Source organism: Camelus bactrianus, chromosome 5 (assembly GCF_048773025.1).
Source record: "Camelus bactrianus isolate YW-2024 breed Bactrian camel chromosome 5, ASM4877302v1, whole genome shotgun sequence".
NCBI lineage: Eukaryota > Metazoa > Chordata > Mammalia > Artiodactyla > Camelidae > Camelus > Camelus bactrianus.
This window is the reverse complement of record NC_133543.1, coordinates 75,389,862-75,415,851: the sequence shown is the minus strand read 5'-3', so window position 1 is coordinate 75,415,851 and position 25,990 is coordinate 75,389,862. Positions and strand designations below refer to the sequence as shown.

General features: G+C 35.9%; 1 protein-coding gene across 4 annotated transcripts in view; it reads left to right on the top strand.

Moving 5' to 3' along the window:
* The window catches only part of PARD3B (par-3 family cell polarity regulator beta), a 944,975-nt gene that overhangs the window by 417,077 nt on the left and 501,908 nt on the right, over positions 1-25,990 (top strand). The window lies entirely within an intron of this gene.

Here is a 25,990-nt window from a genome sequence, read left to right as displayed (position 1 = left end):
GATTCTCCCAGTTTAGTATAAAATATTCTCATCAAGAACCAATGCCAGTGTGTATGAAGTAGGCATCACCATATGAAATCATGGGGTAGTTACTAACAGGTTTGCAGCACTATTTTGGCATATTTATTTTTGTAAACAAGGAAGTACCTGTCCTGAGTGTATTTTAGATGGAATGTGTTCTCACTTTCCATCCTTCTGAGGAAACATATTTAATGGAACGTTACTTTAGTAAAAATCAGGTGTGTGTGTTCCACTCTAATGATGAGTACAAACAGAACCGGTATGTGGTGTGGTGCATGTCTGTGTGTTTAATGCACACTGATTGAGACCATGTTAAGCCTAACTATATTGGATTGGAGGAAGAGAAGAACTACAAAAATGAGAGAATTACATACAAGAGGAAAACTCTAATCTACTGCTTATTTTTACGATGTTAATATACCCTAAGACAAAAGTCTTATCTTAACGTGTTACCGTGATTTACATGCAGAAACTCCACCATTATTTAGTTCTGTGCTTCTGCACTTAGGCTCTGTGTTGAGACCAACTGAATGAAGTTCAACTGTGCGTTCAAGTTTATGGATAGCAAAGATGCAAATTCAAATTCAAGAAGAAATGCTGACACTCAAAATCCTTTTACCTAACCCTGTGCAAGTTCTCAAATATGGGTTGGGTCCTTTTGTATCAATAGTAAAAAGGAAAGCAGATTTCCTTCTTCCCTCACAGTGTTCCCTGTGGGTGATGAAGTTCAGACCTGAGACCCAGAGAAGAGAGTCTGGTCCTTGCCTTGTCACTGAATAATGGCACATCCTAGGCTTCTCTTGCCTCAGTTGTAACATTCTCTTCATACAAATTTTAAACACACATTGTGCCTTAGTTATCTTTCTCTCTCTGATCTCAAGTACATAGACGGTGCTCAGTGTATGCATGTTGGACTTAGGAACGCAAGGCTCATATTAGTCTTGAAAAAGCCCTAGAAGTTCTTGGCAATTACCTAACTTTCCTAACTCAGGTATGATCCCTGTCTGCTCTAAAGAATCTGCTGGGTAAGTGGTCATCTGCTTTAAGGTCTGGTCCAGGCCAGGCAAGAGACAGTTTAACTGCACTACTGTGCAAAGGGTAGGCAAAGTTAGTAAATGAAGACATTTAGTTGTGTCTGTTTTTATCTAGAAGAAAAATACATTTGTGTGTGTGTGTGTGTGTGTGTGTGTGTGTGTGTGTATTATAACTGTCTTCCATTATCCCTGCGTATCCTATATTTGATGAGTACACCAGATTACAAAGATTGAAATATGAAAAAAAAGTGATATAAAGATCTGGTTAATAATTTTGTATTAACTAGGTGTTGAAATGATACTACGGTGAATTGGGTTGAACAAAATATATTTTAGTTATTTTCACCTGTTTCTCTTTACTTTAAAAAAAATGGCTACTAAAATTTTAAAAATATATCACATTCCATTCCTATTGGATGGAGCAGCTCTAGACGGATGTGAAATTGGATATAACACTAATGAAATGGTTTGAGAGAAAGTTCTGTGCGTTGCACGTCGTCTCTGGAGTAACAGTGTGATTAGGTCTGCCTGGGGCAGTTTCTAGTTCATACCTGTTGTTCTGGCATGTTTATTAACAGTGTCCCAGCTAACCCTCAGAGGTGTCCCTGTATGGATGATAAATTATAGTCAGTTTACTGTTGGCTCAGCCATAAGAGGAGCGGCCTTTCAAGGAAGCCATGGGAACATAACAACTGCAGCTGTGCCTGGGAGCTCACCGCTGAGGGTGTTCTGTGTGGCCAGGGCCTGAGCCTGGGGAGTACAGAACTGGACACTATGGATTCTTCTCCGCCTCTCAGACTCCGTAATTCTGCTTCTGCTTCCTCCCCTCACTTGAGCTGCACTGTCCGTACTTGATTCTTATGATTTGATAAGTGATGATGAATAGGGAAAGCGTGTGATAATGTATCCATGAAGCAACTGATATGAAAAATAATTGCTTAAAAAGCTCCATTCAATTGCATTCATTTCAATATACAAGGGAAAAAAAAGCGACAACAAAATTTCCATCTCTTAAGCAGAGTGTTCAGATGTAAGTAATTCACAGATGGCATATCCCCAAGTGGGTTATATTCAGTCATTCCCAAGAAATGAAACTGACTTACAACCCACAACATAAGAAGCTGTAAGGATGAACATTTGACACATTTGATTACGTTGAAATACTGCCTGTAAAACCACAGTTGATGATTGTTATTTTTAGTTGTACTTCATTAGGCTTGCTGTATAGAGGGGAGAGTTTTCTTTGATGTCCAGAGATGTGTTTTTGAGCTGTTGGAGAAGTTGCACTTGTTTTCTGGCTGGTTAAGTTATTACCAATTGGTTATTTAAGATGTACACCCTTAGACAAGTTGGAGTTTTTTCTTTTTTTTTTTAAAAAAAAAAAGGAGGTTTTAAATTAGAAAAATCAGATTCTCTGCAAGCTTCTAATTCTGTGTATATTGCAAAACCGCCAAATCGCGTATATGTCAGAGTACCACCAGCTAAACAGCATGGGAATCTGTTTCCTTTCTTCCTCTTTTCATAAATCCACTTAATCAGAATAATATAATTATTAATGTGCAAATAATAATGACTATTTATCTTTCTGGGAGTAGAAAATTCAATTGTACAGACTGCTTTTGAATCAAAGAGAATCCTGGGGGCAAGATATTACAGTGAGAGCTTGATTAAGGGCGGTCTTACCTTCCTTCCCTTGATTGTAACCTGGTGTTCTTGGCTTAAGGGCATGCCATAAAACCAGGTTCTTGAAATTGATGTTCCTGAATTTCCGGATGGAAGAGAACTCTAAAACAGATGTGATTTTTTTCCCCTTAATATCCGGTTAACTACCATGGTTGTTCTGTGTTTTAATGACAGTTTATAGTTTCACATTTAACCCCTAAGGCAAAATGATCCTACAGGGTGAGTAAATTAAAAAGTGGATTCCTGAAAATTGTAATGTTGCAGTGGTTCTCTTTGTTCTAAAACCATTACTTGTCTTGGGTCACCAAAATAAATTAAGAAAATACTGTTCTTTTTTTTTTTCAAGTCTATATCTATAATATATACATTTTATTTCAAAAATAAGATGCCAGTCTTTGAAGTTGTTAAATTGGAAGTTCCATGGATGGGTTTCAGAGAGTCTGTTAACTATCTGAAGTTTTATGCCATGGTGGGGTGCGAGTGCGCGTGCGTGTGTGTCTGTGTGTGTCCTGAAGGCATTCTATCACTCTTATCAAATTTCCTTGCATCAGAAGGAATACAAAAGATTAAGAACCACTTGTTTTGGGATTTAGGATGAGATAACGTGGGAGAGCCACCAATTATGAATGATAGAGATAAAAAAGTAAAGTGGAAATTGCCACTGTCCTCCAAATGTGTATTAAATACTTAAGGTTATTTCATCGTAGTATCACCATTCTTATCCAGCACATATAATGTGAATTCAAGATGTGCAAATGAATAGAAATTTTTAAATTGCTGCATTGAGAGATCAAAAATAATCCTTTAGTCACTAGCAACACTGTTCTTAGCAACAGTAAGATTAGGGGAAAGGGACTCTGACTCTTTTGGGAAGACACCCTGGGCAGAAGTGTTTCCAATAGTCCTTTGTGTTCAGTGGGAACGAGAAGTGAAAATACAATATCGATGTTTTAGAGTTTTTGGAATTTCATCAGTGAAGATAGTGGCAGGTAGCTTCCAGTGAAAGAAGATATTTCCGGTGAGCAGAATCATTCTCTTTGTGTCTTGCATATATATATTGATTTGAGAATTTTCCCTCGGATGTCACGAATATTGAAGTTATTATAGTCAACATTCCTCCTGGGTTAAATGTTTTCAAATTCATGAAAGAAACCATTGGAATATTACAAAGAAAGTGAAATAGCTTGGCTTTTAGGATTAAAATCATCAAACTGCTACTGACGTATCAGAAGACTTTTGGTTGTGGGTTGTTGACTTGTCAGAATCCAACATGGGAACTTAACAAAAATTTTGAATGACTGAATCAGATTTTTCTATCTGTCAGATACACAATTAAGTAGCTGTAGAAACAGTGGAACAAAATAGTTGTTGTAGACTGATGTATGTTGGAGGGAAGGCTCTATCCATTGCTTTCCAAGGAGGAGAGGGTGGATACTGAAGAGCAAAAGGGAGGAGGAAATAGCATGTAATATACAATCGCATTATTCAGCGATCCAGGAGCCTACAAAAGGTTTTTCTCTTTTTTTTCCGTACTCCTGCCACAGTGATTTAATAGTAGTCCTGGTGTTTGTAACTCCAGCTGTTCACGCTGTGTGCTGATAAGACCAGGGGTTGGAGACACATTGCAACGATGGTTTTCATATGGCTTTGTTTTTAAGAGATAAAGCTGCCATCCAATATTTCATGGGGTCAGATGTTTACTTAGTTTGACAAGTTTAGGCAGCTTAATTTCTGAAGCAGTTATGTTTGTAAGACTCGAGTACAGGTGGGAAAAATCCAGAAGCCAAGTTTATTCTGCAAACATTTTTCACCGAACCTTGCAGAAGTTGGTGAAACAAACTTGTCTGAATGTCTGTGCCACGACTAATCAAGGAACCTGAGGATTGTGGCCCCTGTTTAGGTGGGAGCTGGTGCGTCATTCTTTTTGGATCTGGTCCAGAAATGAAAGTCTAAAAGAAGGATCAATATTCGGAGGTCAGTTTCAAAATTAAAAGGGCAACCATGACACGTTGTCTTAGGCTGTTTAGATTAATCTGCACCTAATGAAAATTGAATGGGTTTTGCTTTTATATCAGCTGAAATTGATCGATCTCTTAGATGTCCACGACCCCTGCCACGTGCCATGCAGAAAACATGAGGCCTGGTCCCTGTCCTCAGGAAACTTACACCCTAGTTATGAAGACCAGACCTAATGCCATTAAACAACCCTAGCCATCTACGAGTGTATATGGTCAAATGATAGATTTTTTAAAAGTTAAAATTAGTGTCCTTTGCCTTTAGTCTACACTCTGCTCAGCCTCCCAGGCCTCTCAAGGGAATCACCATGTGCACTCTCTCTATTAGCTCTTATCTCAAGTATAACTGCTTGTTTACATGTCTGTTACAAGATGGCTCCTCGGAGGCACGAGCTGGTGTGTTCATTTTTGCATCCAAGCCCTTAGTCACGGTGCCTGACACTTAAATACATGATTTAGGTGATTAAAACTTTTACGTCTGAGATGGGCAAAATGAATTCAGTCCAACAGCTTTTAACTATTTTGTAAACATGTGTGCATGTATGTGTATACATATGCGTGGTATGTATATATAGAGACACACATGTATCTATGATTAGAATGTAAAAATGGTGAAACTACACTGTTTTGCTCCATAAAAAGCTTTGATTTAGGATTTTCTGCTTTAGGAATATGTGTTACCTGTGTTTTGGTTTTTTTTTTTCAGTGTTGTCAAGGGGAGAGAGAGGTTTAAATACAGGTTCTCCACTTGGAATTTAAAATGTGGATTGGTGGCTGAGGTCAGCAGTTTCAAGTGAGACCTGATTTACCTGCTTACAATTCTAACAATGACTTCATCACAGAAATTGATGCTGAGAAAGAGTAGAATTATAAGGAAAGAACAAACCTTGATGATGCTGGAGAAGAACTGTATGAAGCCTAATCTTGTCAGTGCCCACGATATGTGAACAGAGAACAGAGATTAATGTGTGTTTCATGGCGTCAGTTATCTGCGTTCGACCTTTCTGTCAACAAAATCATGAGTTCTCTAATCAAACAGTTAGTAATCTTGGTAGTTGTAGCTTTATAATTTTCTAATAACTATGTTCAAGGAATTTAGAAAATCCTTGATTGGACTAGAAATTTCTGGAGAGGATATCTCATATACCCATCACATCTAAAGATTTCTCCTCCTAAGGTTTCCTCATAGCTCATCTTCTTTAAGAAGTACTTCTGGTTTCAAGTGATTGGGAAAAAAATAAAAATAAAAATCCCAATACGTGAATTAATTCAAAACCGGTATGGGAACATTCACAAGGTGTTTCTTAGAAAAACACTAATAAACGTCTCACGTTAGCAGTATGGGCTGTTGTTCTTAGGGACTCAGACCAGACTAGCAACTTCAGGGTTCCAGATGTAAATAATTAACTTGACTGGTATGAATTCATCTTTAAATTTCCTTTTAATGTCTCAATATTTATAAGTGCTCATGGAATGAGGCTGTATTTCTATGCAAAACATCAAAATTTATTGCTCAATGTAATGATATGAAGAAATACGTATTTTTTAAAAAGCTAAATGCACACACAAAGGTAGCAGCATAAAAACATGCATCCGTACACTTAACTTCTTTGGAGAAGAGCACTGCTTAAATCTGCAGACTAAAGTAGATCACGTTACTTTAAAGTGAAAGCTCAAGGGTGTGGACCATGTCTTCTGTAGGTTCTGATCTGCCATGTATGTCTTCCATGTTGTAGGCATTTACCGAAGATTGATGGCACAGAAGGGAAGGGTTAATGAGTGTTCACCTTGAGAAGAAACAAAACAGTCAGTATTGAGAGGAAAGGATTTTTTTTTCCCTTGAACATGGTGTAATTCGTAGAAATCTCTTCTGATGGGAGTTTTTTTTTTCCTCCTTGCAACATAAACTCTTCTGAAGTGCAGGTTTCATTTTTTTTTCTTTTTTTCAAAATCTAGTCATCAAATGACACTGTACAGACATTTAAAAGACTTTTTCCCTTTCTCAAGAGGGTGGCCCCTTTCCTAATAGCTCTGTGCTTTAAAACAGAATTCTGCCTTAGATGAATCACATTTTAAAAGTAGCTACTGTATGTGTTTTACACTGGTGGAAACATACAGCATCCTCGTAAGCAGCGTGTGAGCTTGTCACCGTACAGCTTTTGATGTCTGATTAGATGATCATAGGGACATCTGGAGCGAGTTAGTTCTGAAGTCACTGGTGTGAGGCACTGGAGAATCCAAAGCCTTCTGACAGACTTGAACCAGTAAAAACATCACTACTTTTAGCAAATCTTTTTTAACTTACAACTGGCTGACAATTTTCTGACTGACGTAGCCGTGATGTTTTCCAACTGCCTTTCCAGCCTCCTTTCTCCACAAAGCTCCCTACCCTTTCAAGCAAAGAATGGGTAAATGGCATTTGTTGTAAAAATCATAAAGGTTTCTCCTCCTTTAAAAGGAAAAAGATAGATTTTTAAGTATCAGAAGCCAGCATTGGTGGACTTGCTTAAAGAATTTGTATTGTCTCCTTTTTCTCTGTCTTTAATTTCAATCATTATGTTACACATGCTTTCTTAATTTTAAATAAAATATATTTGGTACTCAACTATGTTTTCTGAAGATCCAAAGATAAATAGGCAACCAAAGTGAATGACATTGCTATAGTGTAAGACCATAATTTTAGAACACCTATCAGAAGTTCATATATTAATCTAGTCAAAATGTTATTACATATAAGGATTGTTTAGTTAAAGGTTGTATAATTTGTCCAATAAGGTTATATTGATGTGAGATGATTCCTTATTGTTTCATGAATAAAATTATCATATACCTGTAAATATCTGACTATATTTGTAAAATTTGACCATGTCTCTCTCCTGCCCTGAAACAACTGATTGATTTCCATGCCTCCAGAATATATTTTATTTTCTTGATATGGCTTTTTTATTGTGGTAGAGTGCACATGGTATATACCATCTTAACCATTTTTAAATAGACCGTTAAGTTTCACTGAGTATATCCAGATTATTGTTCAACCATCACACCATGCATCTCCAGAATTCTTTTCATCTTGCAAAACTGAAACTCTACTTGCTAAACCGTAAGTCCCCATCCCCCCTCTCCCCAGCTCCTAGCGGTCGCCATTCTCCTTTCTGTATCTGTGATTTTAACTACTCTAGAGAACTCATATCAGTGAAATCATAAAATGTTTGCTTTTTGTGACTGGCTTGTTTCATTTAGAATAATTTCCTCAAGGTTTATTCATGTGGTAGCCTGTGCCAGAATTTCTTCCCTTTTTAGGGTAACATGTATGTGAAACATTTTGCATATCTGTTCATTCTTGGTAGACACTGGGGTAGCCTCCATCTTTTAGCTATTGTTAATAGCGCTGCTGTGGACATGAGTGTACAGATACCTTTTTCAGACCCTGCTTTCAATTATCTGGGGTATATACCCACAAGTGGAATTGCTGGATCATGTGGTTATTATGTTTTTAATTTTTTTGAGAAGCCACCATACTGGTTTCCATAGTTGTACTGTTTTATATTCTCACCAGCAGTGCACAAGGGTTCCAATCTCTCTACATCCTCACCAACACTTGTTATTTTCTGCTTTTTAAAAATAGCCATTCTTATCGGTATGAGGTGTCATCTTGAAGTCTTGAATTGCATTTCCCTAGTGGTTAGTAATGTTGAACATCTTTTCATGTGCCTGTTAGTCATTCATACATATTCCTTGGAGAAATATCTATTCAAGTCTTTTGTCCATTTTTCAATTGGGTTGTTTTTGTTGTTGAGTTTTAGGAGTTCTCTATATAGTAGATGATTTGCAAATATTTTCTGCCATTCTGTAGGTTGCCTTTTCACTCTGTTGATAATGTCCTTTGATACCCAAAAAATCATTTTCACGAAGTCTAGTTTGTCTCCATTATTGCTGCCTATGTCTTTGTTGTCATATCCAAGAAATTATTGCCAACTTCAGCGTTGTAGAACTTTTGCCCTATGTTTTCTTCTAAGAGTTTTATAGGTTTAGCTCTTATGTTTAGGTCTTTGATCTACTTTGAGTTAATTTTTGTATATGGTATTAGGTAAAGGTCCAACTTCATTCTTTTGCATGTGAATATCCAGTTTTCCCAGCACCATTTGTTGAAGATACTGTTCTTTTCCCTTTATTCTTGTCAAAAATCATTGACCATGAGCGAGAGTTTATTTTAGGGTTCTGGACATTACTTTTTACAACCTAAGTGCAGCCCCAGTGTTTAGCTTCAACTCTAGCCACACCACACTGGGCACCCCATGCACGCTGCTCAGTTTCTCACACGTGCACAGAATGTGTCTGTGTCTTTGCCCAGCTGTTCCTTCTGCCAGGCAAATGACAAATGTCATTCACCCCACTTCCCCCTAGCAAATGTACAGTTTTCTTTGAAAACCCAGTGCAGTGATCTCTTTCTTTCACTAATCCTGCCCTCACCTCTCCCTTTTATAGGCAGAATGAACTACTTCCTGCCCATGGCACATAGGCATATCTTTATTATAATTCTTTCTACTGTGTGCTATAATTTTCCACATTTCATGTCTCCCTTACTAGACTCTGAACTTCTCATGAGTAGATCAAATTTTCTTTCGCATACCCAGAATAAAACATCGGTTTTCAAGAACAGGAGGCACATATAAAAGCTTTATATGAAGAACAGTACAGAGTACATTTTCCTATCACATAGTAGCCTATTTAAACCACAAAGCGATTTAATTGCAGTTTTAACAGCATTAATCTGCATGCTAGGTCTGCCAACAGATGGCCACGTAATTCTACCCAGGATATCATGGAGGGAGGGGCTTTCTTTGCTCAATTCCAAGTACATGTCAGATGTGGACATTTTATTATATATATTTAAATAAGTTATTTCATCCCTGCTAGAAAATCTGCTAGATCAGTTATATTTAATTTTATTTCATAGATGAAGAAGCTAAGGCTCAAACAAGTTAACACATTTGCCCGAGATCATATAGCTGAGAAGTAGCAGTGCTAGAATTTTACTTCAAATATGTCTTAATCCACAGTATAATCTCTTTTCATTCTCCACTCAAATCAAATGTTAATCTTGGAAGTAGCACCCTAGGGTCTGTACCTTTGTCCCACTGATACTGTCATTGTTCAAATGCTTTGGACAATCTTCATCTGAAACTACCTTCAAAGCCAGTTTATAAGCTGCTTCCTAAAATAAATAAAAGAATTTTCTCATTTTATACTCGCATGTTATTTTTCTACCAAAAATGGTATTGTTCTTTGATGCCAAAATTTATATTGTAAAGTTGGTTTCAAATGACTTGATTGTTTATACAGTTTAGATATCCCTGTGCAGCAGAAAGATTTGCCACCACAAAAAATCTGATGGAGGCATTAAAAACATTTATGGAAGAATAGATTCAGATGTGCTTAAAGCAGCAGAGTTTTATAGCCATTCTTTGTTTACCCAATTGTCTAGTGGTTAAGACAACTAGGTTTTATCCCTGACTCATCCCTTGGCTCTTTGTCAAGTTAGGCAAGGATAATTTTATTCTCTGTCTAGAAGAAGATTGCCTTCTCTCTTGCCCACAGTGGAATTGCGAGGTTAATGCCTTTTATCTTGAGAGTATAGCATTTAGCAGACTGTGGGTGCTTAATATATGTTAATAATAGTGATAATAATGAATGTTGATAATTAAAGTTCTTTTATAATTACCAAATTTCTAATGTGTGTTAAATATAATTAAAGGGAAATGATTTAAGTTAATATGCCTGCATACAAAAACTGGAGCTAGCCACAGCTTTTATTTTTAGCTTCTTAAATAACATCATGAGTGTGAATCCAGTATTAAGAAATCCAATTATGATGATAGTGTCGCTCTGGTCATGTATGGAGAACCCATGCAGGGTCTGGAAATGAGAAGGGCATCTGTTTGAGTTGAAAAACATGGCTATGAATGGGAAATCACAAGGGACTTCCGTGATGGGAGTTTGACCACATGAAATTGTACATCAGACATTATTATTGTAATCTACCCCCATGACACTCTCCAATTTCCATGAGAGAAAGGTATTTTTTCTAGAAGCTGGACACCATCGCAGCAGTGGATAACAAACAGATCTGCCCGGAAGGTCTCTAGAAGATGCAGGTAGAGTAGAGGAAACCATAATTACAGATAATTTCCCATGAAATTCACCTTGGTGACTCATCCTTCGAACTCAGATTATGTCCTAAGGTGCTAGAGTGGTAGGTAGGTGGGCGCTGAGAACAGTGAGAGGCAGCAGGCTGACCTGGTGAAGAATACGGACTCGTTAAGCTTGACTACCTGGTTCAAATCCAGTTCTACCCCTGAGTACATGGTTGACTGTTATCAAGTATGTCCCTTTTTTTGGTCTCGCTTTTCTGTCTATAAAATGGTGATAACAGCAGTACTTATCTTACAGGGTCATCTTGAGAAATAAATGAGTGATTGTAAAAATTCTTACAATACACAGTAAGTACTGGACACGTTTGTTGAATAAATATATGTGCTGGATTTGCACCAGACATGAAGGAGGAAAGGGTGGTGGGATAAGGTAGGCTCTGGAAGCAGTTCTGAGAATCATCTTTTATAAAAGCTGAATTTGTTCAGGTTTAGCTTTCATTTCAGGAAGGCACTTAGTACACAGCTAGGAAAAAAAAAAGATTCCGAAGTTGAACATTAAATGTAGGTTGAGCGTCTGTTGTTTATAGAGGCGATTGCACCTTCTTTTCATTTATGGGGGAAGAAGGAAAAAAAAAATAATGAACCTTCCGAATACCAATTCTTAACGCAGTATTGGAGCTGCGTCAGTGAATTCAGCCCCATTTTCCATTCTTGATGTGAAATGGTTCTCTTCCTTGTAAACATTTTGTTTAAATTGAAAACCTAGAAAGAAACAGGAAAGGAAGATATATTAAGAAACAGGCCAATTTCAAATGGTCAAACCTGTCCTTCATCTCAGGTAGTTTTCTGAAAGCCCCACCCTTCATTGTTTCCCTGGCTTGCTCTCCCTCCCCCTCTGCCTAGAGTCACCTCTCTCGCTTGTCTGCATGGCGGGTCCCTTCTCATTTGTTAAGCCCAGGCTAGAACATAACCTCCTTTTTAAATCTCTTCTCAAGAACCCTTCTCCCTAGCAGAGGTTTGGTGCTGTTTCAGCGATATTTTTTTTTAAAGTAATGTAGGCCATAGCAGATTGCTGAGATCATGATGAAAATATTTTTGGAGGAAGCAGTATCTAATACAGGACCGAAATATCAGGGGCCACCGCAGTACCGGTGCCTCTAGGTATCTGGTGTTCGCGTCCGCTCAGTGAGAACAGATCACACTTCTGTCATGAGCAGTGTCATGAACACTTATCATTCTTCTTCATGTGTGTGTCTCCTTCCTTCCTCTGGGGTGGAAGTGTGATGAGGGCAGAGGATGTGCTTTTTATGTTGGCAGCTTAGCACTTGGCAGACAGCAGATACTGAATACCTAACTGACTGACTGAAGAAACCAATGAATGATAAAAACAATGAACACGCCAATGGAAAGAAAGAAAAAGGAACAACTTCTCAGATTCTAACAGGTTAATGTTTTTATAGGAGAAAAAGAGGCAGTATTTAAAAGAATACAGCGTGTTACAAAGTATGTTTTTATGCTTTCTGCATTCACTGTTAAATATTAGCAAATGGACTTCATTCAGCATGAAAATCATTTTTCTGTCTCTGGCACAAAACAAAGCAGAGCAGACGTAGACCTCTGAGACCGTTATGCCATTTCTGTGATTTCCATATCGTTCTTACTCAATTCCTCTAAGTCACTTTCTGGCTTCTTTCAGTTTAAACGTGATGGCAGTCGTAGGGGAGGGAATTTGTGTGGAAATGATTATAGTCATTTAAGCTCAGCCTCTGATCAGTGCTTTCTTAACAATTGGAAAATATGTAATTTAATTTAATTATCTGTGTGTATTCAGGAGAGTAATTATAGAACTTACCAAAATGACCACTTAATGTCAAAATTCGAGTTTTTTTCTGGGTTTCTAAATCTCTTTTGATGAAAAGATAAAATAGAAAATAGAGACTTTGTGCAAGTATGTTCTATTAAACTTGTGAATATTAGGACATTTTTCATCTGGGCTCAGATATGCATTCACTGAATATCCATAAACGACCTTCCATAAAATAACAATTAGAATATTTATTCTTCCTAGTACTTCTGCTTCTATTTCTTCTTTAGTTATCTGTAGGTTGGTTTTTTTTTTTTTTTGACAAAAATATTGAATAGTTTATTTTCTGCTTTAGCATAAGCCAGGTGATTGTTTTCACTTTTTTGAAGTGTAGTTAATTTACAGTGTTGTGTTACTTTCCGGTATGCAGCAAGGTGATTCAGTTATACGTACATAAGTGTATTATTTTTCAGGTTTTTTTCCATTATAGGATATTACAAGATATTGAGTATAGTCCCCTGTGCTATATAGTAGGTTCTTGTTGGTTATCTATTTTATATATAGTAGTTTATATCTGCTAATCCCAACCTCCTAATTTATCCCTCCCTGCCTCTTCGCCTTTGGTAACTGTAAGTTTGTCTTCTATGTCTCTGAGTCTATTTCTATTTTGTAAGTAAGTTCATTTGTCTCATTTTTTCAGATTCCACATATGAGTAATATCATATGGTATTTGTCTGTCTTTGACTTACTTCACTTAATGTGATAATCTCTAGGTCCATCCATGTTGCTACAAATGGCGTTATTTCATTCTTTTTTATGGCTGAGTAATAATCTATTGTGTATATATGTACCACATCTTCTCTGCCTATTCATTTGTCAATGGACATTTAGGTTGCTTCTGTGTCCTGGCTATTGTAAATAGTTACCTTTAGTACTTACACAGATAAGTTATGAAACCAGCCTCTAGCCATTTCTTGTGTGACTCCACCCCATGTGATAGAAATCCTCTGGGTAAAATATTTTGTTTTGCTTTGCTTCTACCACGTATAGTTAAACTGATTTTTTTATTGCATTGTGTAACTTAAAACAATTTATCTAGGAACTGCCAAACTGATTTTTGGTTTTAAAGTGTTTGCTAATTTTCAAATTAGTGGACCAAAGACAACATGTAAAACTAAGTATTTTAAAGCAACAAATCGAGGCATCAATATCAGGATAAAATTCTTGTGGTCTAATTTGGAGAAAACTTTTGTGGAGTTTTAGCTCATTGCATGATTTCTGACTGATACTATACCTGGAGACCACTATGGAAAATTAAATCTTTGTCAAGCTCTCATAGTATATTCCCACATTTGACTGTGAACTTTCTGGGCTCTTTTGTTCACAGGCTTGGACTGACTCTGCAAAATGGTTCGTAATGTCTTTGTTCACTTAACAAACATTGTGCCAAGTACCATAGTTTGTGCTATGGATCAAAAGATGAATAAAGCATTGGCCTCCCCCCAGAGCGCTCCCATTTACGTGTCTCTCGCCCTCATCCATTGAGAAGCACAGATGTGTACATGGAAGTTATGATACAAAATGGCAGGTGCCATGATTTTCCTATGTTCAAGGAAAATCTGTAGAAAATAACAGGGGGATTTGAACATCATTCCTGAGGGGTCCAAGTAATGCTAAGTCCTAAAGGATAAGTAGGAGGCAACCAGGCCAAATCATAGAAAAATGCATTTTAGCCAGAGGTTTACAAAAATAAAGCCAGATGTGAGAAACAGTTTTCCCAAGGTTGTCTGTAGGAATTGCAAATACTTTGGTCCTGTTGAGAGAGTTTGGAGAGCTCTAAGGGGCTAAATCATAAAAGACTATATATGTCATATACAAGAGCTTGGCTTTAATGTGTTATGTAGATCTGCTGAAGAGTTTGAAGTAGAGAGGTTACAGGTTCAACTCTGCAAAGACCAGAGCAGAGATAAGAGAATACTTAGGAGTTTATCATATTATTAAGGGCAGAGGTGGCGACAACCTGAATTACATCATGATCGCCTTATGTACATTATGGACTCAGTGATTGATTGATTCAGTAATAATTACAGAACATTCACAACCACACTTGCTTTGTGCCAGTTATTGTTCTAAGTGCTTCAAATGTTTTATTCTCTCTAATCCTCATAACAATGGTAGGTACCATTTATATCCCCATTTTATTGATAAGGAGTTGAGGCAAAGAGACAAAGGTCAGATTGCTCAGTCATACAGTTAACAAGTGGCAGAAATACTTAGAAAATAAAGTCCACGGATCATGGATAAGAGAGTAGAGCATACAAGAGATGCCCGGAAGAATTCCCAGGTCTCACTTTTGTGTCATAAGGCAAGTGACTGTTATACCAACCAATGAAAGGAACTTAGAAATCAGTTTGTAGGGTGAGATACAAGCATTGGTGCTTGGACATCAAAGAAATAGGAGCTCAAACCTTGAAGTCATTGATAATCTTGTTAAGAGCAGTTCCAATAGAGGAAAGTGGGGTGGAAATGGCTGTACTATTGGTTGAGAAGGAGATTGGAGGCAAAGAAGTGGAAACAGCTCTTACAGAACTCAGGACATCAAGGAGAACACACACAGGTAAATTTTATATCCCAGTAACCATTTAAGAGCTCTTAATTTCCGGTGACAAAAGTACAGTGTAAAATGACTCAGTCATAAAATGAAGTATTGGGTTTTTTATTTTAATTTCTAAGAATGCTACATGTAATCTATGAGCATGTTGAATATCTGGATCTTGGGAAGTAGGGGATGCAGCTGGGCTTCAGGAAAAACTGAAATCAGAGATTCAATTGTCCCTGCTCCATTATCACAGATTTCATCATGTTTATCTACAGATGCGCTCCCTCAACAGAGGAGAAACAAGACTGCTAACAATTCTAGTTTTCCCATCTCCAGAGAGGCACTGAATCTTTTTCTGGGGTCCAGGAAAGAAGTCTGGTGACTTGAAGCCATGGCTACTTTAAATCAGCCATAGCAAGGGCAGGTGGCGGGAGCAGTCTCTAGCCACGTGACATTTGGTGCGTGGGTCACTGGGGGAAGGGCAGTTTCCAGGATGGGGAGGACTGGGCAGATGTTCTTGTAGATCTATACCTAGAGCCAGGTCCAGGTATAAACAATCACTGATGACAGAGTGTACTGCAAGTTCCAGGAGAGCTCTGCACTAGGGTGGCCAAGGAAGCTTCAAGGAGAAAGATGGCTTGATGTGGGTCTTAAAGGAAGGATGAGTATTAGGCATGGAGAATTCAATGAGCAAATTCATATTAACAAGGATACGTCAGCCGTGTTTGGACAGAAGCAGACCTTACTGGGCAGAGCAGAAGAATTCTGAAGGTACTGTTTCTAAAAGAGTAATCCAAAGAGAACGTACCTCAGAAATACCTGCAGAGTTTGCAAGAATGCCTATTCCTGAGCTCTGTCCCAGTCTGTTGAATTACAGGCTTTGAGAGTAGAGTCCAGGGAATTTGCCTCGTAAATATTGTTTATGGTATCCAATCTCCAATGCAATGGGAGAATGCTGTGAGGTTAGTTTATAAAGAGAGACTGGACGACGTGGCCTGTGGAGGACAAGCTACTTGAACACCAGGAGGTGTGATCAGAGGTGGAAGAAACCCTTGGAAGCCTAATTTTCATAAATTATTCAAAGATGTGGTAGGTAGAGTGAAAATATCATAATATATTTGACAAATTAATAAACACACTGGAGTTGTGAAAAACAAATTAACTGTAACCTTTTGCATGAAATTGTAAGTTGTAAACATCAAAAAAAAAAAAAGTGGGACAGACTTTCTGTTGGAGAGGAAAGGAGGGGGTGAAACCAAAGGACTTTTAAAAAATAGGATAATTTGATGGGACCATAAGGACACCCTGACGTGATACATTGTCTAAGACACAAGCATATATTTTATTCATTCCTCATTTAATAAATCATATTTACTATCATCAGCCTCATCAAACAGCAGACAAGGAGGGAAAAGAAACACCTGAACTTTCTCTCTGAAGAAAGGATTTTTGTCTCAGGCCACAGAAGCAATGATTTAGGACACAGACCCCTTTGGGTCTGGAAAAGTTAATGTATCTCAAGTAACTAACTGACATTCACTGGAGGTAAGAACAGATAAAGTTTCCCCTAAAGATCCTGTGTGTGTTATTCTGCTCTCTGTTTGGTGGAGGCTCTAATCTTAATCTGATGGCGTTGAACAGGACAACCTGCCCCTTTAGCATTTCTCTGTCTGACAGGACTTCTGATATTTGGTTGCATGGTTAATGTCAAGCATAAAGAGAAACTGGTTTCTGGTAAAGCAGTTAGGAGAGGGTTTCTGACTCATGGAAGACTATGCTGATGGAGGAACCAGTGAAGCAGAAAACCCCAAACCACAGATAATGTTGTTTTTCTACCTGGATTAAGAACACAATGTGTTCAAGTTACACAATACAGCAAATGCGTTGTGGGGCCGGAATTGGGAGCCCCACCTTCTGGTCTCAGCTGAGAGACTGAATTGCGTGGCCTTGGAGGAGTTACTTTACCTTCTGGGAACGGTTTATTCATCTATAAAATGAGAAAGATTTCATATAAAAGAAGAAATGGTTAAAATGGAGTTCTCATTATAATACTGGTAGGAACATTAATTGCTATAACACAGGTGGAAATTATCAGTGATCTTAATTCTCAGTTTAAGAATTTGTAATGAGGAAATATTTTTCTACCCACTTTTTTTTTTCAACTTTAAAGCTTTTATTTAGTTCTTAAATTATCTGATTTCAAGGAGTGTGTCTAACTTTTATTTTCACTTTTTCATTATGTCTCTCAAGTGGCCAAGAATACATTGAAAGAGTCAAAACTGGCTTGGGGTTGGCTTCCTCTAAATCCCATGCAGTGCCTAAAGGGAGGGGAAGTTGTGCACCTGAGCAAAACTAGAGGTTCTAACTGGAAGGGAAATATGATGAAATTATCTTAATAGAAAACCAACACTACTCTCTCTGGTCACCAATATTCTTTGCATCCATTTTTTTTTTTCTATTCTGTTTTCTTATTCTGAACACTGAGCTTTTTTTTGATTTTAAGGATTGGAAATATCATTCCTAGTCTGTGACTTGTCTTTTAACCTTGATTTTTTAAATTATAGACACTTTTTAAATTTTAACACATTTATGCTTTTAGTTCTAGTGTTTTGCCGTGTGTATGTTTAAAGAAATAATTTTTTTTTACCCTGAATCACAATGATATTTTCCAGTATTTGTTTTATTTTTCACATTTAAACCTTTAATTCACCTATAATTTCCTTAAGTGGTGTGAGTAGGGATCTATTTTTATTTAATTTTTTGTTGTAGTGTAATTTAAAGTAATTAATGAATATTGATTATTGAATGTTATTTCTGTTTATTCAGATGATAATTTTTCACCTTTAATCCCTGAAAGTAATGTCAGTAGACTTTCTTATGTCCAGTCTTTGTTGCATTCTCACAGGACAGCCTCCTTGGCCATGATGTGTTGTTTTTTCTATATTGCCAAATTCTACTAGCTAATTTTTATTTAGGATATTGTCATCGATATAACTGAGATAGTTCTTTATTTTTTGCATTGTCTTTGGTTTTGGCCTTATGACATCTATAACTCATGTGAGCTTCACAAAATGAGTAGGGAAACTTTCAGTGTATTTTTCCCCCATTCTCTGAAGCAATTTGTGTTTGATAAAGGAATTCTGATTCTGTAAACTTGTCTGTTCAGTCTGGAACTGTGTATGTGGGTGCTGTTTATTTTTATAAGGGATCATAGAAGGAGGTGGCTAATATTGTTAATTTTTATGTTTTCTATTTTTTTCCTTTATCAGTCTTAGTGATTTGCCTATATTATTATTTTTTAAATCGTTCTTAGAAAACTTTTGATTTTGTCCATCTAGTCTTTTTTTTTTCTGTTTTAATAGCTTCTGTTCTTATTTCTTTTATTTTGCTTTAGTTTTAAGGAAAGTAGGAGTAGAAAACAATAAGTTTAAGTACTTTCCTAGCTTATTACATGGTTATTTATTTCCCTTTCTTCCTTTAAATGCACTTAAAATATAAATTTGCTTCTCATGAAAATACGACAACTATAGTAGCTGCATCTCTTAATTTTTGATACACAGTACATGCATTTGTTACTCATTTCAGTATGCTTTGATTTCCATTGTGATTCCCTCTTTACCCTGTGAGATAGTTAATAGTACTTTTTAAAGTTGATGAATGTATTACTCTAGACCCATTGCTAATTCTTTTTATTGAAGTATAGTTGATTTACAATATTGTGTTAGTCTTAGTGATTCAGTTATATATATATATTTTACAGTATTTTCTATTATAGATGATTACAACATACTGAATACAGTTCCCTGTGCTGTACAGTACATCCTTGTTGCTTACCTATTTTATGTATTAGTAGTTTGTATCTGTTTATCTCATACAATTAATTTATCCCTCCCCCCCTTTCCCTTTGGTAACCATAAATTTGTTTTGTCTGTAAATCTGTTTTTGTTTTGTATATAGATTCTTTTGTATCATTTTTAGATTTCACAAAAAAGTGATATATAATATTTGTCTTTCCCTGTGGGACCTCACTAAGCATAGTAGTCTCTAGATGCACCAGGTTACTGCACATGGTGACATTTCTTTCTTTTTTCTGATTGAGTAATATTCCACTGTGTGTGTGTGTGTGTGTGTGTGTGTGTGTGTGTGTGTGTGTGTCCGTCCGCACCTCACATCAGCAAATCATCTGCTGATGGGCACTTGAGTTGTTTCCATATCTTGGCTATTGTAAATAGTGCTACTATGAGCATTGAGGTGCATGTGTCTTTTCTAATTAGTTATCATTGTTTCTGGATATATGCCCAGGAATGGGATTGCAGAATCATATGGTAGCTCTATTTTTATTTTTTTAAGCAATGTCCATACTGTTTTCCGCAGTGACTGCACCAATTTACATGCCCTCCAACAGTCTAGGGGGGCTTCCTTTTCACTACACCCTGTGCAGCATTTACTGTTAATAGGCATTTTGATGCTAGCCAGTCTGAACAGTGTGAGGTGATATCTCATTGGGATTTTGATTTGCGTTTCTCTAATAATGTGATGTTGAGCATCTTTTCGTGTGCCTGTTGGCCATCTGTATGTCTTCTTTGGAGAAAAATCTATTTAGCTCTTCTGCCCAATTTGGATTGTGTTGTTAGTTTTTTTGATATTGAGTTGTATTAGCTGTTTATATATTTTGGAAATTAAGCCTGTGTCGGTCATATTGTTTGCAAATATCTTCTCCTATTCTGTAGGTTGTCTTTTCATTTTGTTGATGGTTTCCTGTGCTGTGCAGAAGCAGAAGCTTTTAACTCTGATTAGGTCCCATTTGTTTATTTTTGCTTTTATTTCTTTGCCTTGGGAAACTGATTTAAGAAAATGTTGATACAGTTTATGGCGAGAATGTTTTCCTATGTTCTCTTCTAGGAGTTTTATGGTGTCATGTCTTATATTTAGGTCTTTAAACTATTTTGAGTTTATTTTTGTCTATAGTGTCAGAGAATGTTCTAATTTCATTGATTTGCATGTAGCTGTCCAGCTTTCCCAACACCTCTTGTGGAAGAGATTATCTTTTCTCCATTGTATATTCTTTTCTCCTTTGTCATGGACTAATTGACTATAGGGGTGTGGGTTTATTTCTGGGCTTTCTATTCTGTTCCATTGAACTATATGTCTGTTTTTGTGCCGGTGCATTGTTGTTTGGATTACTGTAGCTTTGCAGTATAGTCTTAAGTCTGGAAGGGTTATGCCTCCAGCTTTGTTCTTTTCCCTCAAGATTGCTTTGGCAATGTTGGGTCTTTTGTGGCTCCATATAAATTTTAGGGTTATTTGTTTCGGTTCTCTGAAAAATGTCATAGACCCATTGCTAATTTAATCACAGTGTTCAAAAAGAGATTTATATGATACTGATTTCTTAAATTTTATGATGATACTTTATAACCCTAATGTATGGTTAATTTTTATAAAAATTTAATGTGTAATTAAAATCAATGCTTGTCTGCTTGTTTCTCTATTACCTCAAGATTATTCATTTTGTTGTTCGAATACTCTATATAGATTTTTAAAACATTTTACCTATCTGCTAACCTCTGACAGAAGTGTACTGAAATTCCCCAGTATGGTTATAGTTTGTGAAATTCTGCTTCTAACTTAGTGAGATTTTGTCTTATGTATGCAGAGGCTGTGTTATTAGCTGCTTATAATTCATAGTTGTTACATATTCTTGATAAGTTCTTTTGTTTGAAGTTTTTCTCTTTATCCTAAATATTAGTAATTTTTCATTAAATCCTATTTTATCTGATATATTTGTAACCGTCATTTTATTTTTTGTAACTGTCTTCTTGGTATATTTTCCATCCCTTTATTTTCAACCTCTCAGTGTGGTTTTGTCTTAGACATGTAGATAGGGGCATAAGGGACATGTAGATAATGTCTTTTAAAATCCAATCTGACTATATATTTAAATAGGTTAGTCCAATCTGTTTACAATTATTGTGATTAGCGTCTTATTTCAGATTATCATTGGACAAATGTCCCCACCCCCTTTTTTCTTTGTTTCAAATCTCTATACTTTATCTGTATTCTTATTTATTAGTCATAAATTTTAATGTGTGTTAAATTTTATTATCTCATGCTAAAGAATTTTGAAGTAGATTTGAACACTGATACAACAAGCAGAATTAGCTGAAATAGCATTGGGGATTCACCCTTGGATGCTTGAAAAATAACCTGACTAGAACCTCACCCTGAGAGGACCGGGCTGCACTTGAACTCATCTTCAGTGGGGCCAGTGGCTCCCTGGCACCAGCAGCAGGCACAGTAAATTCCCACAGGCCTCAAAATCTCCCGGTTGAAGGTGGCCAGCCTCTGCAGAGCACTTCAATAAACAGCTAGTATCCACACTCTGCACTTTCTCGTGCTAAGCTTCTTGCTTATTCCTGCCACTGACAAGGCTCTCATATCGTCCTATGGTCCAATGAAAGTAAGACTAACAGGGTATGTTCTGTGATGCCTACCCATGGCATGTCCAACAGACCACCCTGGTCTCTGCTCAGCGTTCCTTAGGATTAGTGGAATGGTCAAGGAACCTGTGCAGTCTCTCTTCTTGCCACTCCACCGGTACTCACCCCCTCCAACCTCCTCCCACCCCCACTTCAATTTCCTCAACCCTCTTCCTAACCTGTTGTGTGTGAGGTTGTAAAATCATGCTGAGCCCTGTTGCTCGGTATGTGGTGACTGCTAAAGTATCTGCTTGCAAAACAGAATCCGTGTCATACAGTCTCCAAAAACTTACACATGTGTCTCAAAAAGAGAAATATTTCCTCCATTATAAATATAACATGATCATGCCTTATAAAAGTAATCTTTTTTTTTATCATATAGTACCTAATCTGTATTAAAATTTCTTTAAATGTTCTCCAAATATTGTTTCCAATTAGGATTTAACCCAAGACCACACATCTGATTGCTGGCTTTCACATCTCTGTAATCTAGAGCAGGCTCTTTATTACACTGACTTGCAGAAAAACCAACCTGTTGTCCTTTAGTAGGTCATTTTTTGTGGATTTGATTGCTTCCTTGTGAAGTAATTTGACTTCTTCTAGTCCCCTGAGTTTCTGTTAACTGGAAGTTATATTGAAATGCTTGATCGAATTTAAGTTAAATGTTTTTAGCAAGATTACATCATAGGTGACATGTACTTCTTATGTATCAGGTCCAAAGACACAAAATATCTCTTTTGTTTTGTTTTTCACCATTAGTGACCTAAATTTGATTATTAGATTAAGATGATAACCTCACTGCAAACATGAATTTGCTTCACTTGCAATCAGAAATAGTCATTTATGGACTAACTTTGGTACTATGTCCAGTTACTAACAATAGTTTTTATAACAGATGATTATTTTATCCTGAAACAGTAACTTCTTTAGGTATTATAATATGATGCTTTTTAAATGCTTTCATTTTTTTCCCCTACACTTCCTGGCATTCCTTTATAATACAGTGATTTCCCCAGTTTTCAACTGGAGCTGTTTGATTACTCTGAAATATAGTTTATACCATTAATGTAGGAAAAATGCTTTTTTTTTTTTTTTTTTTTTTTTTTTACTTTAAACGACTAATTTTCAAAGTAAATAATTTCATCCATTGAAGTGCCAAATGGTGACAAAGGAGTTTTCTCTGGCTTTTTCTTTCTTGAGTATCATTACGGACTCAGAATTTCATACATGTAGTGTATTTCAATCAATTACAGTCAATTCTTTGTGATACCTCAGCTTTGGTGAGTGGGAAGCTCCTTCAGACTAACTTCTGATTTTTGACATCAAACTTCCTTGCTTTCTGGAATAGCCAGATTTCCCGAGGTCAACTTATACATTTCTGGCCCCAGGCTTGGCATCAGTCTTCTCTCCAAAGATCCATAGAGAATGGTGTGGACGTGAACCAAAATCGAGATCCTAGGTATATATCTTTTTCCTGAGAGTTCATTACTTCTACACCATTTTCTGTCCACAATTGGAAAATTTATGAATATTGGTATTTAAAATCTTGAGCTCAAATCAATATCTCTAATTTAGTTTTAGCATTGAGTTTAATTTCTTTGATTTTATAATTGCTTCTCTTTCACCCTGAAAGTCTTAGTTGCTCTTAACTTTAACATAATTACTCACTTGATTTATCCTACAACTTAAATTCAAATAACAGCACTGATATTAATGTAAACAGCACAAGATGTACTATCAGAGCATATTGATCATAATCATTTGAATAAATCATTTTACTTTGTAGTTTATCATGTTTATGTGTATGTAGAGAGATACATACATACATATACATAGTAATTTTTAAAATAAATTTTTGTTATTCAGAATTTGTCTTTCTAAACATGACTGTCACTTTTACTCACTCCATGTACTGATAGTACTTTCATAATTGTTAATGTTGTTTGTAGATTTAAGTTTTATCTTTTCTTTAAGTTCATAGCACTGGTCATTAACATTTTAAAGTCAGTAATTAATATAGCAACTTGTTTGAGCAGTTGTACTTGTCTGATTCATGCCTTCTCATGAATTTTCTTTTTTTGTTTTTAATACTAAAGTACTTTATGACTATTTCTGTGAGAGGGTATATGAAACATAAACTTGAATTTCCATGATGTCTTTAGTTTTACCCTAACCCTTGGATGATAGCTTAGTTGGGTATAAAATTCTAGGTTGCCAGTTACTTTTCTTTAAAGCTTTGAAGATCTTATTAATTGTCTGCTGGCAACTATTTTTGGCTAATAAAAGTCTAATTGTCATTCTTTGGTGGATGGTATACATTTTCTCCTTCCTTTTGGCATTCTTTTCATTGTCAAGGTGTTTTCTTTAGCACTTGAAGTACAGTGTCAACCTGAGGGCTAATGTTTTCCTTCTGTTCTGAAAATGTATCATCTCTTACCTCTAACTGTAGTGAGTCTTCACAATTGCCTTCATTTTCTTCTTCTGGCATTCTTTTTAGACATTCATTGGGATCTTTCGACATTTTCTTCTAGAGTCCAGCAAGTCCATGGCTTTGGTCTCACTCACCACTTTGTTTTTATTCAGTTTCAGGGATACTATGGTGTTTATTTTGTTGAGTGAAACTTACCTTTTAGAATTTATTCTTTTTATATTTAACCTTTTATTTATGTGTGTTTTAAAAAGAGGTGGTATCAAATCCTTACTATTTTGCTACTTTTTTTTTTGCTGGAAGGCACTAATATTTTTAAATGAAAAATGAAAAAAAATTTCAGTTTCTCTTTTCTTATGGGATGAGTACTGTGCATTATTAATGCCATATTTAATCATAAAGCCATATAAAATCATATACTCTTTCAATGTATAGAGCATCCATACTCTTGATCTTTATTAAAATTTTAGATAAAAATTGAGTTATTTTTATACTCTTTTTATGAACATGTGTCCTCATACATAATAAACTTTGCACTTTAATTTACCTTTTTTATAAATAAATAAGATACAGTTTAAAAACTGTATTTCTGTCATTAGTAAATCATGCATATTGAATGATATATTCACACAGTCTACATTAAAAAATGCCTACATTTTTATAAATTTATTTGAATTTAGTAAGTAAAATAATTCAGGTTACTAATTAAAGGGTAAGGAGAGATATCCAAATTCTGTTTCCTATCACTGGTTCACAAATGTAATATAGTTTACCATCTAGATATTTTACATTCTAAATAACATTTTCTCATTTTTCTAGAAAATATTTTAAATAGGAGAATTGAACATAGGAAGAAAATAACATTCGTCTCTGTAACTATTTATTTACTATTAAAAAAATAACATTACTGGCTATGGCCACATTAGTTAAATTGTGTTGATAATATTTAGCAACAGTGATGATACAGGCTTTTGAAAAACAGTATCAAGTCAGATATATTAAAATTTTATGAAATTAAACTTAGTTCATTGAGGATAGAAATGTTATTCTGTTCTTTGATTTGCTTAATATATGGTATATAGTAACTGCTTATTAAATATTGAATTGCAGATAGTAAATTTCAGAGGAGTTGTATGATTTTACCAAGTCCTGACTACTTTTATAAATTTGAAGATATATCTTCTGAATATTTTAGATTTGTCCTTGAAACTTAGCACGAATATTATTAGCTAAAAGCTAATTAGTTGAAAATTTTAAAAATTCAGATTTAGTTTTCCTGCATTCTATTCCAACTACCTTTCCGTGCCCCAGAGTTGAATAAATGGTTATTTTTATACATGAAAATTGGCTGCTTTTAAAAACAATTTTAAAGTGTGAAATAAAGCTACTGTTTCACCCCCCCCCCCCGTGTACATAGTGTTTTTCAAGTAAATCAGGATGTGTTCTCTTAAAAATCATCTTTTTTTTATTTAAAGATGTGTTGTTCTGTAGTAAAAGGATTGGTCCTGGCATTGTCCTGCTGTGGTAGATTTTAAAAAGATGTCAAAAAAACTTGTCTTACTTGCTTTGAAGTAAGAAACCAAGATAAAAATAAAATAAAATTAAAAAGAGCTTTGACGACATTTCATCTCATGCTATTTTTGAGGGGGAAAAGAAGAGCCCAAATGTATATAGTAACCTTGTGTCTTGGTAGTAATTCTGTAGACATTATCAGATCAATCTAAATTGAGTTAGTGTATATGTGGTAGGCAGAAACTGGTAGAAATTAGTTTATCTTC